The following is a 10,222-nucleotide window of genomic DNA, read 5'->3' on the forward strand; positions in this document are numbered from 1 at the left end:
AATGGCGTGAACCTGGGAGGCGGAGCTTGCAGTGAGCTGAGGTCCGGCCACTGCACTCCAGCCTGGGCGACAGAGCGAGACTCCGTCTCAAAAAAAAAAAAAACAAATTAGCCGGGCATGATGGTGCATGTCTGTAATCATAGCTACTCAGGAGGCTGAGGCACAAGAATCGCTTGTACCTGGGAGGTGGAGGTTGCAGTGTGCCAAGATTGTACCACTGCACTCTAACCTGGGCAACAGAGTGAGACTGTCTCACACACACATGCACAAAAATAGTATTACACATCTATAACTGATATGTGAGTTTTATCTCTAGTTTGGAAGCTTTAGATATTCCAATACCTGTACCTTTAACTTTGGATCTGCCTTTTTAAAAGTAGTACTGATTCATAATTTCTTTTGTCCTCTCAAGGTTTTCCTGTATGTGTATATTTCAGCCATCACTTACAGTATCATCTCCTAATTGTTTACATTAAAAAATAATTTCCACTTATAAGTTTGCAATAGACAGAATATATTTACTTGTTCTATGGGAAAGCTGTTTCCTCTTCCTTTTACTGTTCATTACATGCATGTTTATCTTTCTATTCTATATATGCTATGTCCTAGATGGTTTGTAAGGAGAAAAATTGCTATTCACTTTGCACTTTTTTTCCATTGTGAGGAACAATATACCTAATTGCTTTAAAGTCTTTTTTTCTAATATGCAACTTTAAAAAATATTTTGCTAAGTGTTCATTGTACTCACTTTAAATTTATTGTTTAATAAGATTTAATAAAAATTATTAAATGCTTGTGGAAAACAAAATGCATGAATATACACAAAAAGGACTTACTATTCAAGAAATATCCTAAGACTGCTTCCATGGTGTAAATGTATGGTCTCACAATGTGAATGTTCCAAGATAAATTCTTTTATAAGAAATGTTTGTTAAATTATTTTTAACTATATGCCAAGCACTTAAGGTTAAATTAGGGAAAATTGTTTTAATGAAGAAAGTTACTAAGTTAATAGATTCAGAACCCTTTGGGAAGTTAAACAGTTTTTGATCATTCGAAAACGTTTTCAGGATTACCAGAAAGATTTCTTGCCTAGTTAGATTAAAACAATTTCTGGTATAGGTTTTTCTATAAACTAGATCAATCATTTGTGAAAGTGATTAACAAGATTTTCCTCTATAAGCATTGCCAAACATTGGTTTGGAACCACGGATGAAGAGTTTTTTGTTTGTTTTTTTTAAATATAGCTTTCTTGACAAGTAATTCATATGCCATAAAATTCAGCCTTTTAAAGTATAGAGTTCAGTGGTTTTTAGTATGTTTATATAGTGGTGCAGCCAGCAGTACTTTCTACTTTCAGAACATTTTTATTACCCTAAAAACAAACCCCTACCCAATAGCAGTCACTCTCCATCTCCCTTTACCCCCCAGCCCTTGGCACCCAATACCTTCTGACTCTGTGAATTTGCCTTATTCTGAACATTTCTTGTAAGTGGAATCATACCATGTGATATGTTTTATTTGGCTTTCTTTCACTTAGCATAATGTTTTCTTTCAAGTTCTGAAAAGTCTTTTTGATGTTAGGATACCTCTTCACATTTTACTCCTAATCCTTCCATCTGTTAAAGAGATTGTTATTTAATAGGTAGAAACTAATATTGCAGAGAGCAGTTTTTAGTTGTAGATTCCTTTTTTTTTTTTTGAGATGGAGTCTCGTTTTGTCACCCAGGCTGGAGTGCAGTGGCGCGATCTCGGCTTACTGCAAGCTCCGCCGCCTCCAGGGTTCACGCCATTCTCCTGGCTCAGCCTCCCGAGAAGCTGGGACTACAAGCGCCCGCCACCACGCCCGGCTAATTTTTTTGTATTTTTAGTAGAGATGGGGTTTCACCGTGTTCGCCAGGATGGTCTCGATCTCCTGACCTCGTGATCCGCCTGCCTCGGCCTCCCAAAGTGCTGGGATTACAGGCGTGAGCCACCGCACCCAGCTGATTCCATTTTTTAAAGAATTACCACTCTGCAATTGTGTATATGTGATTAATAGAGAAATCATAGGCTTCTCTTTAAAAAGAAGATTTTATTTAAAAAAAAAATTTTTAAATAGAGATGGGGTTTTGCCATGTTGTCCGGGCTACTCTCAAACTCCTGAGCTCAAGCAATCCTCCCATGTCGGCCTCCCAAAGCGCTGGGATTATAGGCTTGAGCCACTGTGTCCGGCTGAAAATTTTATTTTTTATAATTCAGATACCTCTGCTGTGCACGGTGGCTCACACCTGTAATCCCAGCTCTTTGGGAGGCCGAGGCAGGCAGATCATGAGGTCAGGAGATGGAGACTATCCTGGCTAATACGGTGAAACCCCGTCTCTACTAAAAATACAAAAAATTAGCCAGGGTTTGTGGCGGTTGCCTGTAGTCCCAGTTTCTTGGGAGGCTGAGGCAGGAGAATGGCGTGAACCCGGGAGGCGGAGCTTGCAGTGAGCTGAGATCCGGCCACTGCACTCCAGCCTGGGCGACAGAGCCAGACTCCGTCTCAAAAAATTAAAATAAAATAAAATAAATAAAATAAAATATTTTTTAGATACCTCTACTTGTACTCTAAATGGAACCTTGGAAAGCTTTTGCTATATACACCTCTCTGATTTGACAACGCTTATTTATAGCAATCCAAAAACTACAGCAATAATAGGGCCACGTTCAGCCGACAGGGGAGCAAGATGGCGATTGTGGGCAGGCAGTGTGGGCTTATTTTGCCAAAGAAAACACAGCAGTTGCATCCTGTTTGGCAAAAACCATCAGTGTTTGGGAATGATTCTGATGATGATGATGAGACCTCCATGAGTGAAAGCCTTCAGAGGGAAGCTGCTAAGAATAGCAGGCTGTGAAACAGACCAAACTGGAATCCAGAAGGCCCTTGAAGAAGATGCTACTGTGTATGAATATGACAGTATTTATGATGAAATGCAGAAAAAACAGGAGGAAAACAATCCCAAATTGCTTTTGGGGAAAGACTGAAAGCCCAAGTATATTCACAACTTGCTAAAAGCAGTTGAAATCAGAAAAAAAGGAACAGGAAAAAAGAATGGAAGAGAAAATACAGAGAGAACGAGAAATGGAAAAGGGAGAGTTTGATGATAAAGAGGTATTTGTGACATCTGCATATAAGAAAAAACTGCGAGAGAGAGCTGAAGAAGAAGAAAGAGAAAAGGGGGCAGCTGCGCTGGAAGCATGTTTGGATGTAATCTAGCAGAAAGATCTCAGTGGATTTTATAGGCACTTATTAAATCAAGCAGTTGGTGAAGAGGAAGTACCTAAATGCAGCTTTTGTGAAGCCAGTTCTGGTATAAAGGAAGAGAAATCAAGGGGCTGCTCCGATGAAGTAAGTTCAAAAACCAGAGTACCACAAGAGAAATGCATTCTTCAAACTGATGTGAAAGTAGAGGAAAACCAAGATGCAGTGACTTTGATGCTAAGAGCAGTGAGGATGATGAAATAGAAGGAACTAGAGTGAACTGCAGAAGGGAAAAGGTCATAGAGACCCCTCAGAAAGACCCCCAAGCACCACAGGAATCAAAACCACTCTCAGTCACCTAGTGAAGAAAGAGGGCACAGTGCCAGACACCACATGAAAGGATCACGAACGTCGAGAAGACACGTGAAAAGGGAAGATCAGCACCAGCAGAAGCAATCCAGAGACCAGGAGAACCATTACAGACTGTGATTACCAGAAAGGAAGGGATTCTCATAGGCACAGGAGGCCAGTCATAGAGATTTCCATTGGAAGAGGCATGAACAGGAAGATAAACCAAGGATGAGGGACCAAAGAGAAAGAAGTGACAGAGTGTGGAAAAGGGAGAAAGACAGGGAGAAATATTCCCAAAGAGAACAAGAAAGGGACAACAAAATGATCAGAACCGACACAGTGAGAAAGGAGAGAAGGAAGAGAAAAGCAAAGCAAAGGAAGAGCATATGAAAGTAAGGAAGGAAAGATATGAAAATAATGGTAAATACAGAGATAGAGAAAAATGAGAAGTAAGTGTTCAGTCTTCGGAAAGAAATTGAGACAGAAAGGAAAGCAGCCCAAGTTCTAGGGCAAAGGATAAATTTCTTGACCAAGAAAGATCCAACAAAATGAGAAACATGACAAAGGACAAAGAAGTAAACCAGGAGAAACCTGCTAATTCTTAATAATCACTGGGAGCAAAACAGAGACTCACAGAGGAAAGGCAAGAAGAGAAGGGTAAAGAACAAGAGAGACCACCTGAGGCAGTGAGCAAGTTTGCAAAGAGGAACAACGAAGAAACTGTAATGTCAGCTAGAGACAGGTACTTGGCCAGGCAGATGGCACAGGTTAATGCAAAGAGCTATATTGAGAAAGAAGATGATTGATGGCTACCCCAAGAGAAAGATTTAGGGAAGCACAGAAAACTGTAATTCCTGGAACCTGCTGTGTAAAACCATAAAGGAGTGTGTTGCCAGTAGTTTGGAGGGCATTTTAAAATTTATTTTCAAAATTTTAGGTTAAAATCAAAAGTCTTACATCTTGGATGCTTGCATGTGAATGTTTGGCTGAATTTATATATAGTATGTACTTATCAATACCACATTCTTTGTTGTATTCAAGAACTGCAAGAGTGTACTAATTCCCTGTAGGTACATAATGAGGAAATTGGCTTCACTACAACCATTAAAAAATAATTTTGGCCAGATGTGGTAGCTCGTGGCTGTAATACAAACATTTTGGGAGGCGAGGCAGAAGGATAACTTGAGGCCAGACATACAAGACCAGCCTAGGCAGGATAATGAGACCTTGTCTCTATTTAAAAAACAAAAGGCCTGGCCTGGTGGTTCATGCCTGTAGTCCCAGCTGTTTGAGAGGCTGAGGCAGGAAGATCATTTGAGCCTAGGAATTTGATGTTACAGTGAGCTATGATCATACCATTGCACTCCAACCTGGGCTACAGAGCAGGACTCTGTCTCTAAAAAAAATTGTTTTTAATAAATAATTTAACTCTTCTAATAATGTTGGTTTTGTTGCAGGAAATACTCTATTTCAGATAAAATATTATTTTATAAATATTGTATTTCAGATAAAATGGATTTGAACAATAGAAAATATACTTTATGTTCTGAAATTTGTATTAAAGTATAAAATGTGGATCATCTTGTCTAAATAGCTTACAGCATAGTTGGCTTAAATGAAAATAAAAAATAGTGATATGCTTAAAAAAATACACCAATAATAATATACAAAGCAACAAAGATGAATATTTAGGATACTTATAACCTGAAAAGGTGGGGAGGGCTATATCTATCATTTAAAATTTTTCTTCTATGAAAGTATGAAGGCATGGCCGCCCATGGTGGCTCACGCCTGTAATCCCAGCACTTTGGGAGACCGAGATGGGCAGATCACCTGAGGTCAGGAGTTCTAGACCAGCCTGGCCAACATGGTGAAACCCAGTCTCTACTGAAAATACAAAAATTAGCCAGTGTGGTGGCACGCGCCTATAATCCCAACTACTTAGGAGGCTGAGGCAGGAGAATCGCTTGAACATGGGAAGTGGAGGTTGCAGTAAGCCGAGATTGTGCCACTGTACTCCAGCCTGGGCAACAGAGTGAGACTCTCTCTCTCAAAAAAAAAAAAAAAATATGAAGGCTTGACTGGGGCTGAAAGATCTGTTCCCAACATAACTCACTCCTATGAATGGAAAGTTGGTGCTATCCATTAACAGAAGACCTAAGTTTCTCATCACATTGACTTTTCTGTAGGACTATTTGAATATCTTTACAGCATGGCACCTGGCTTCCCGCAGAGGGAGTAACCCAAGAGAGGGCAAGGTGGAAGTGATGACTGTTTTGACCTATCCTCAGAAATCTCATTCTGTCATTTCCGCAATGTGCTGTTGGTTACACAGGTTAGCCCTATTCAATGTGGGATGGGGTGTAAGTAACCAGGGTGAGAGAATCATTGAAGACCAAATTTGGAGGGCGGCTATTTTAAGTTCCTATTTTCTATTAAGGGATACAGATTGGTAACAACCTGCTTTCCTTAATTGTAAGTCTTATTTATAAATTTAGGTGATTGATTTCAAAGGAAAATGTAAACATGTATAAAATGGTCCCCATTAAAATAGAACTTAGCCTATTTCATGTCCCTACTTGTAATAATCTTGTGACTTTAGATATTTTCATTCACAGTCATTCAGAGGACCTGGTCTGGATTAAGGCTTTTAAAAAATATTACTTCAAATTTAACATAGTAATTACATGCCATGCCAAGGAGGATAAGGCTCAGTCCATCTTGTACCTCATGAGGCCCAAGAAAAGTAATTTAGGATGTTTGAAATCTGTAGCTAATCCCCAAGCACGGTTTTCACTGGTTGCTTCATATGTAGGAGTTACCTATTTATCTGTTTTTATTGTTGGCTGTTGTTGTTGACTTGTTCGATTTCTTTTTTTTTCTTTCTTTTCTTTCTTTCTTTCTTTCTTTTTTTTTTTTTTTGAGACGGAGTTTTGCTCTTGTTGCCCAGGCTGGAGTGCAATGGCATGGTCTCGGCTCACTGCAACCTCTACCTCCTGGGTTCAAGTGATTCTCCTGCCTCAGCCTCCCAAGTAGCTGGAATTATAGGCACCTGCCACCACACCCAGCTAATTTCTGTATTTTTAGTAGAGACGGGGTTTTGCCATATTGGCCAGGCTGCTCTCGAACTCCTGATCCTCAGATGATCCACCCGCCCCGGCCTCCCAAAGTGCTAGGATTACAGGCATGAGCCACCATGCCCGGCCTTGTTTGATTTCTTTTATGGTCATATTTATGGTACTTGGGAAATATGGGAGATAACTAAAAAGGTAGGATGATGATTTGGTGTAAACAAATATAGTATTTTCTTTTTGAAAATATTAAAATGAGTTTTTAAAATGTAGCCTTTTGGGAGAAGAATAATTTCAAAATATATGGGAAATTTCATTTTAGCTAGTAAAAAAAGGACCCCCTTTTAATAGTAAATTGCATGTTCCATAGCTGCAATTAACTGCGTTATTGACTGCTGCTTCTGAAATAACTTCTCAGCTCTATTTAAATGTTAATTTTTTTCTAAAACCTTTTAAAACATTTTTGGGAATTTTGTTGAAAAATTCTTCCTATATGATGTATTCTGAAATGAGAATTTCAACCAATGTTTTAATGAGTTTCTTTTTGCTTAAAAAAGTTTAATGATTTAAATAAATGTTTCTGAGCTGAAATTGTGTCTTAAGAGTTAATGGTATCTAGTATCAAATTTTCAACATGATATATTCTCACAGCTGCAGTCCTATTTTAGGAGGCTTCTTTAGACGATTATTTCAACCAAACCAACAAATAAGCAAGGTAGATCAATAATTCAAGACTCAACTCTGGAATCTCCCATTGTTGGATTGTCTTTTTATTATTATTAGAAATTATTTCATGTAGAGGGTTTAATTGGAGCCCAGTTTAGTTTTTTTTTGTTGTTTTTTTTTTGAGACAGAGTCTTACTCTGTCACCCAGGTTGGAGTGTAGTGGTGTGATCTCAGCTCACTGCAACCTTGCAACCTCTACCTCCCAGGTTTAAGTGATTCTTCTGCCTCAGCCTCCCAAGTAGCTGGGATTACAGGCATGTGCCACCAAACCCGGCTAATTTTTGTATTTTTACTAGAGATGGGGTTTAGCCATGATGGCCAGACTGGTCTCGAACCTCAAGTGATCTGCCCACATCAGCCTCCCAAAGTGCTGGGATTACAGGTGTGAGCCACCGCACCTGGCCCCCAGTTTACTTCCTAGGAATTTTTTTGAATAGAGAATAGAGAATACTGATGATAGGTATATGTGGGTCCTATTTGTTTTGACAGTGGTACAGACATTTAAAACTGTTTAATATCTAAAGAATTTCCATTCTAAGTTATTTTTAAAAAGCTGTTTAGTTTTTCTTAGCCTCAAGAAGACCTTGCCTTTTAGCATAACATATATTCCTTAAAATATGAGGGAAAATGTTACTTAGAGAATATATACTGTGAGATACTGTCATCTCTTCATACCTTTTTTTTTTTGCATCTGGCCTAATGGACATATTTATACATTATAAATATTGCTGATGTTGAAACTTCTTATCTCTTGGCTCTTCGGATAAGGCTCATAGGAAGGGTATAATTTGATGCTTAATAATGTGCCTGGGTTTAAATTTTATCATTTAGTTTTGGGATTTGGGGTAAGTTCCTGCTAATTTAATCTCTGTTTCTTCGTCTGTAAAATGTGGATTATTTATTTATTTCTTTATTTGAGAGAGAGATTCTCACTCTGTCTCCCAAGCTGGAGTGCAGTGGTACGATCTTGGGTCACTGCAACCTCCACCTCCTGGGTTAAAGTGATTCTTCTGCCTCAGCCTCCCAAGTACCTGGGATTACAGGCATGCATCACCACACCTGGCTAATTTTTGTATTTTTAGTAGAGGCGGGCTTCGCCGTGCTGGCCAGGCTAGTCTCCGACTCCTGACCTCAAGTGATCCACCTGCCTCGGCCTCCCAAAGTGCTGGGATTGCAGGTGTGAGCCATTGCACCCGGCAAAATTTGAATAACAGTACTTACTTTATGAGCTTTTGTAAGGATTAAATAAATCAGGTGAAAGCATTAGCACAGCACTGGCTGCATGTGAAATACCAAAACCAAAGCCTTGAGAGTTACTTCTAGAATTATAGAGTAGACATTCAAAAGTCTCCTCCACAAAGCAAAAAATGTCAAAAACAAAATTTTCAGGATAGTGAAAATGGATGAAAGACTTGCAAAAATTCAGAGAACACTGAATCAAGTAAAATGGCTGAATCTCCATAAGAGCAGTTTAGAAAAAACACTTATAAATTTCATATGGAACCAAAAAAGAGCCTGCACAGCCAAAGCAAGACTAAGCAAAAAGAATACTGGAGGCATCACACAACCTGATTTCAAACTATACTATAAGGCCACAGTCACCGAAACAGCGTGGTACTGGTATAAAAATAGGCACATAGACCAATGGAACAGAAGACAGAACACATGATAAACCCAAATAGTTCAGCCAACTGATCTTTGACAAAACAAACAAAAACACAAAATGGGGAAAGGACACCCTTTTCAACAAACAGTGCTGGGATAATTGCTAGCCACATGTAGGAGAATGAAACTGGATCCTCATCTCTCACCTTATACAAAAATCAACTCAAGATGGATTAAGGACTTAAACCTAAGACCTGAAACTACAAAAATTCTAGAAGATAACATTGGAAAAACCCTTCCAGACATTGGCTTAGGCAAGGATTTCATGACCAAGAACCCAAAAGCAAATGCAATAAAAACAAAGAAATAGCTAGGACCTAATTAAACAAAAGAGCTTTTACATGGCAAAAGGAACAGTTGACAAAGTAAACAGACAACCCACAGAGTGGGAGAAAATTTTCACAATCTCTACATCTGACAAAGGACTAATATCTAGAATCTACAATGAACTCAAACAAATCAGAAAAAAATTCCATCAAAAAGTGGGCTAAGGACATGAATAGACAATTCTCAAAAGAAGATATACAAATGGCCAACGAACATATGAAAAAAATGCTCAACATCACTAATGATCAGGGAAATGCAAATCACAACCACATTGCAATACCTACTTTACTCCTGCAAGAATGGCCATAATCAAAAAATAAAAAAAACAGTAGATGTTGGTGTGGATGTGGTGATCAGGGAGCACTTCTACACTGCTGGTGGGAATGTAAACTAGTACAGCCACTATGGAAAACAGTGTGGAGATTCCTTAAAGAACTAAAAGTAGAACTACCATTTGATCCAGCAATCCCACTACTGGGTATCTACCTAGAGGAAAAGAAGTCATTATTCGAAAAAGGTACTTACACATGCATGTTTATAGCAACACAGTTCACAATTGCAAAATTGTGAATCAAAATTGTAGAACCAACCCAAATGCCCATCAGTCGACAAGTGGATAAAGAAACTGTGGTATGTATAGATGAAGGAATACTGTGCAGCCATAAAAAGGAATGAATTAACAGCATCTGCAGTGACGGGGATGAGACTGGAGACTATTACTCTAAGTGAAGTAACTCAGGAATGGAAAACCAAACATCATATGTTCTCACTGAGGCCGGGCACGGTGGCTCAAGCCTGTAATCCCAGCACTTTGGGAGGCCGAGACGGGCGGATCATGAGGTCAGGAGATCGAGAC

The 10,222-nt window shown here is 39.0% G+C and overlaps 1 protein-coding gene and 1 pseudogene across 2 annotated transcripts in view; both read left to right on the forward strand.

Annotated features, from left to right (window-relative positions):
* FAM73A (family with sequence similarity 73, member A) overlaps nt 1–10,222 on the forward strand; it is a gene marked incomplete at its 5' end in the record, with an annotated part of 110,364 nt that overhangs the window by 78,745 nt on the left and 21,397 nt on the right. The gene's annotated exons all lie outside the window — the stretch shown is intronic.
* Nucleotides 2,704–4,941, forward strand: LOC105519716 (annotated as a pseudogene). The gene has a single exon (XR_001003018.1). The product of XR_001003018.1 is annotated as a nuclear speckle splicing regulatory protein 1 pseudogene (transcript).

Source organism: Colobus angolensis, unplaced genomic scaffold (assembly GCF_000951035.1).
Source record: "Colobus angolensis palliatus isolate OR3802 unplaced genomic scaffold, Cang.pa_1.0 Scaffold359, whole genome shotgun sequence".
Lineage (NCBI taxonomy): Eukaryota > Metazoa > Chordata > Mammalia > Primates > Cercopithecidae > Colobus > Colobus angolensis.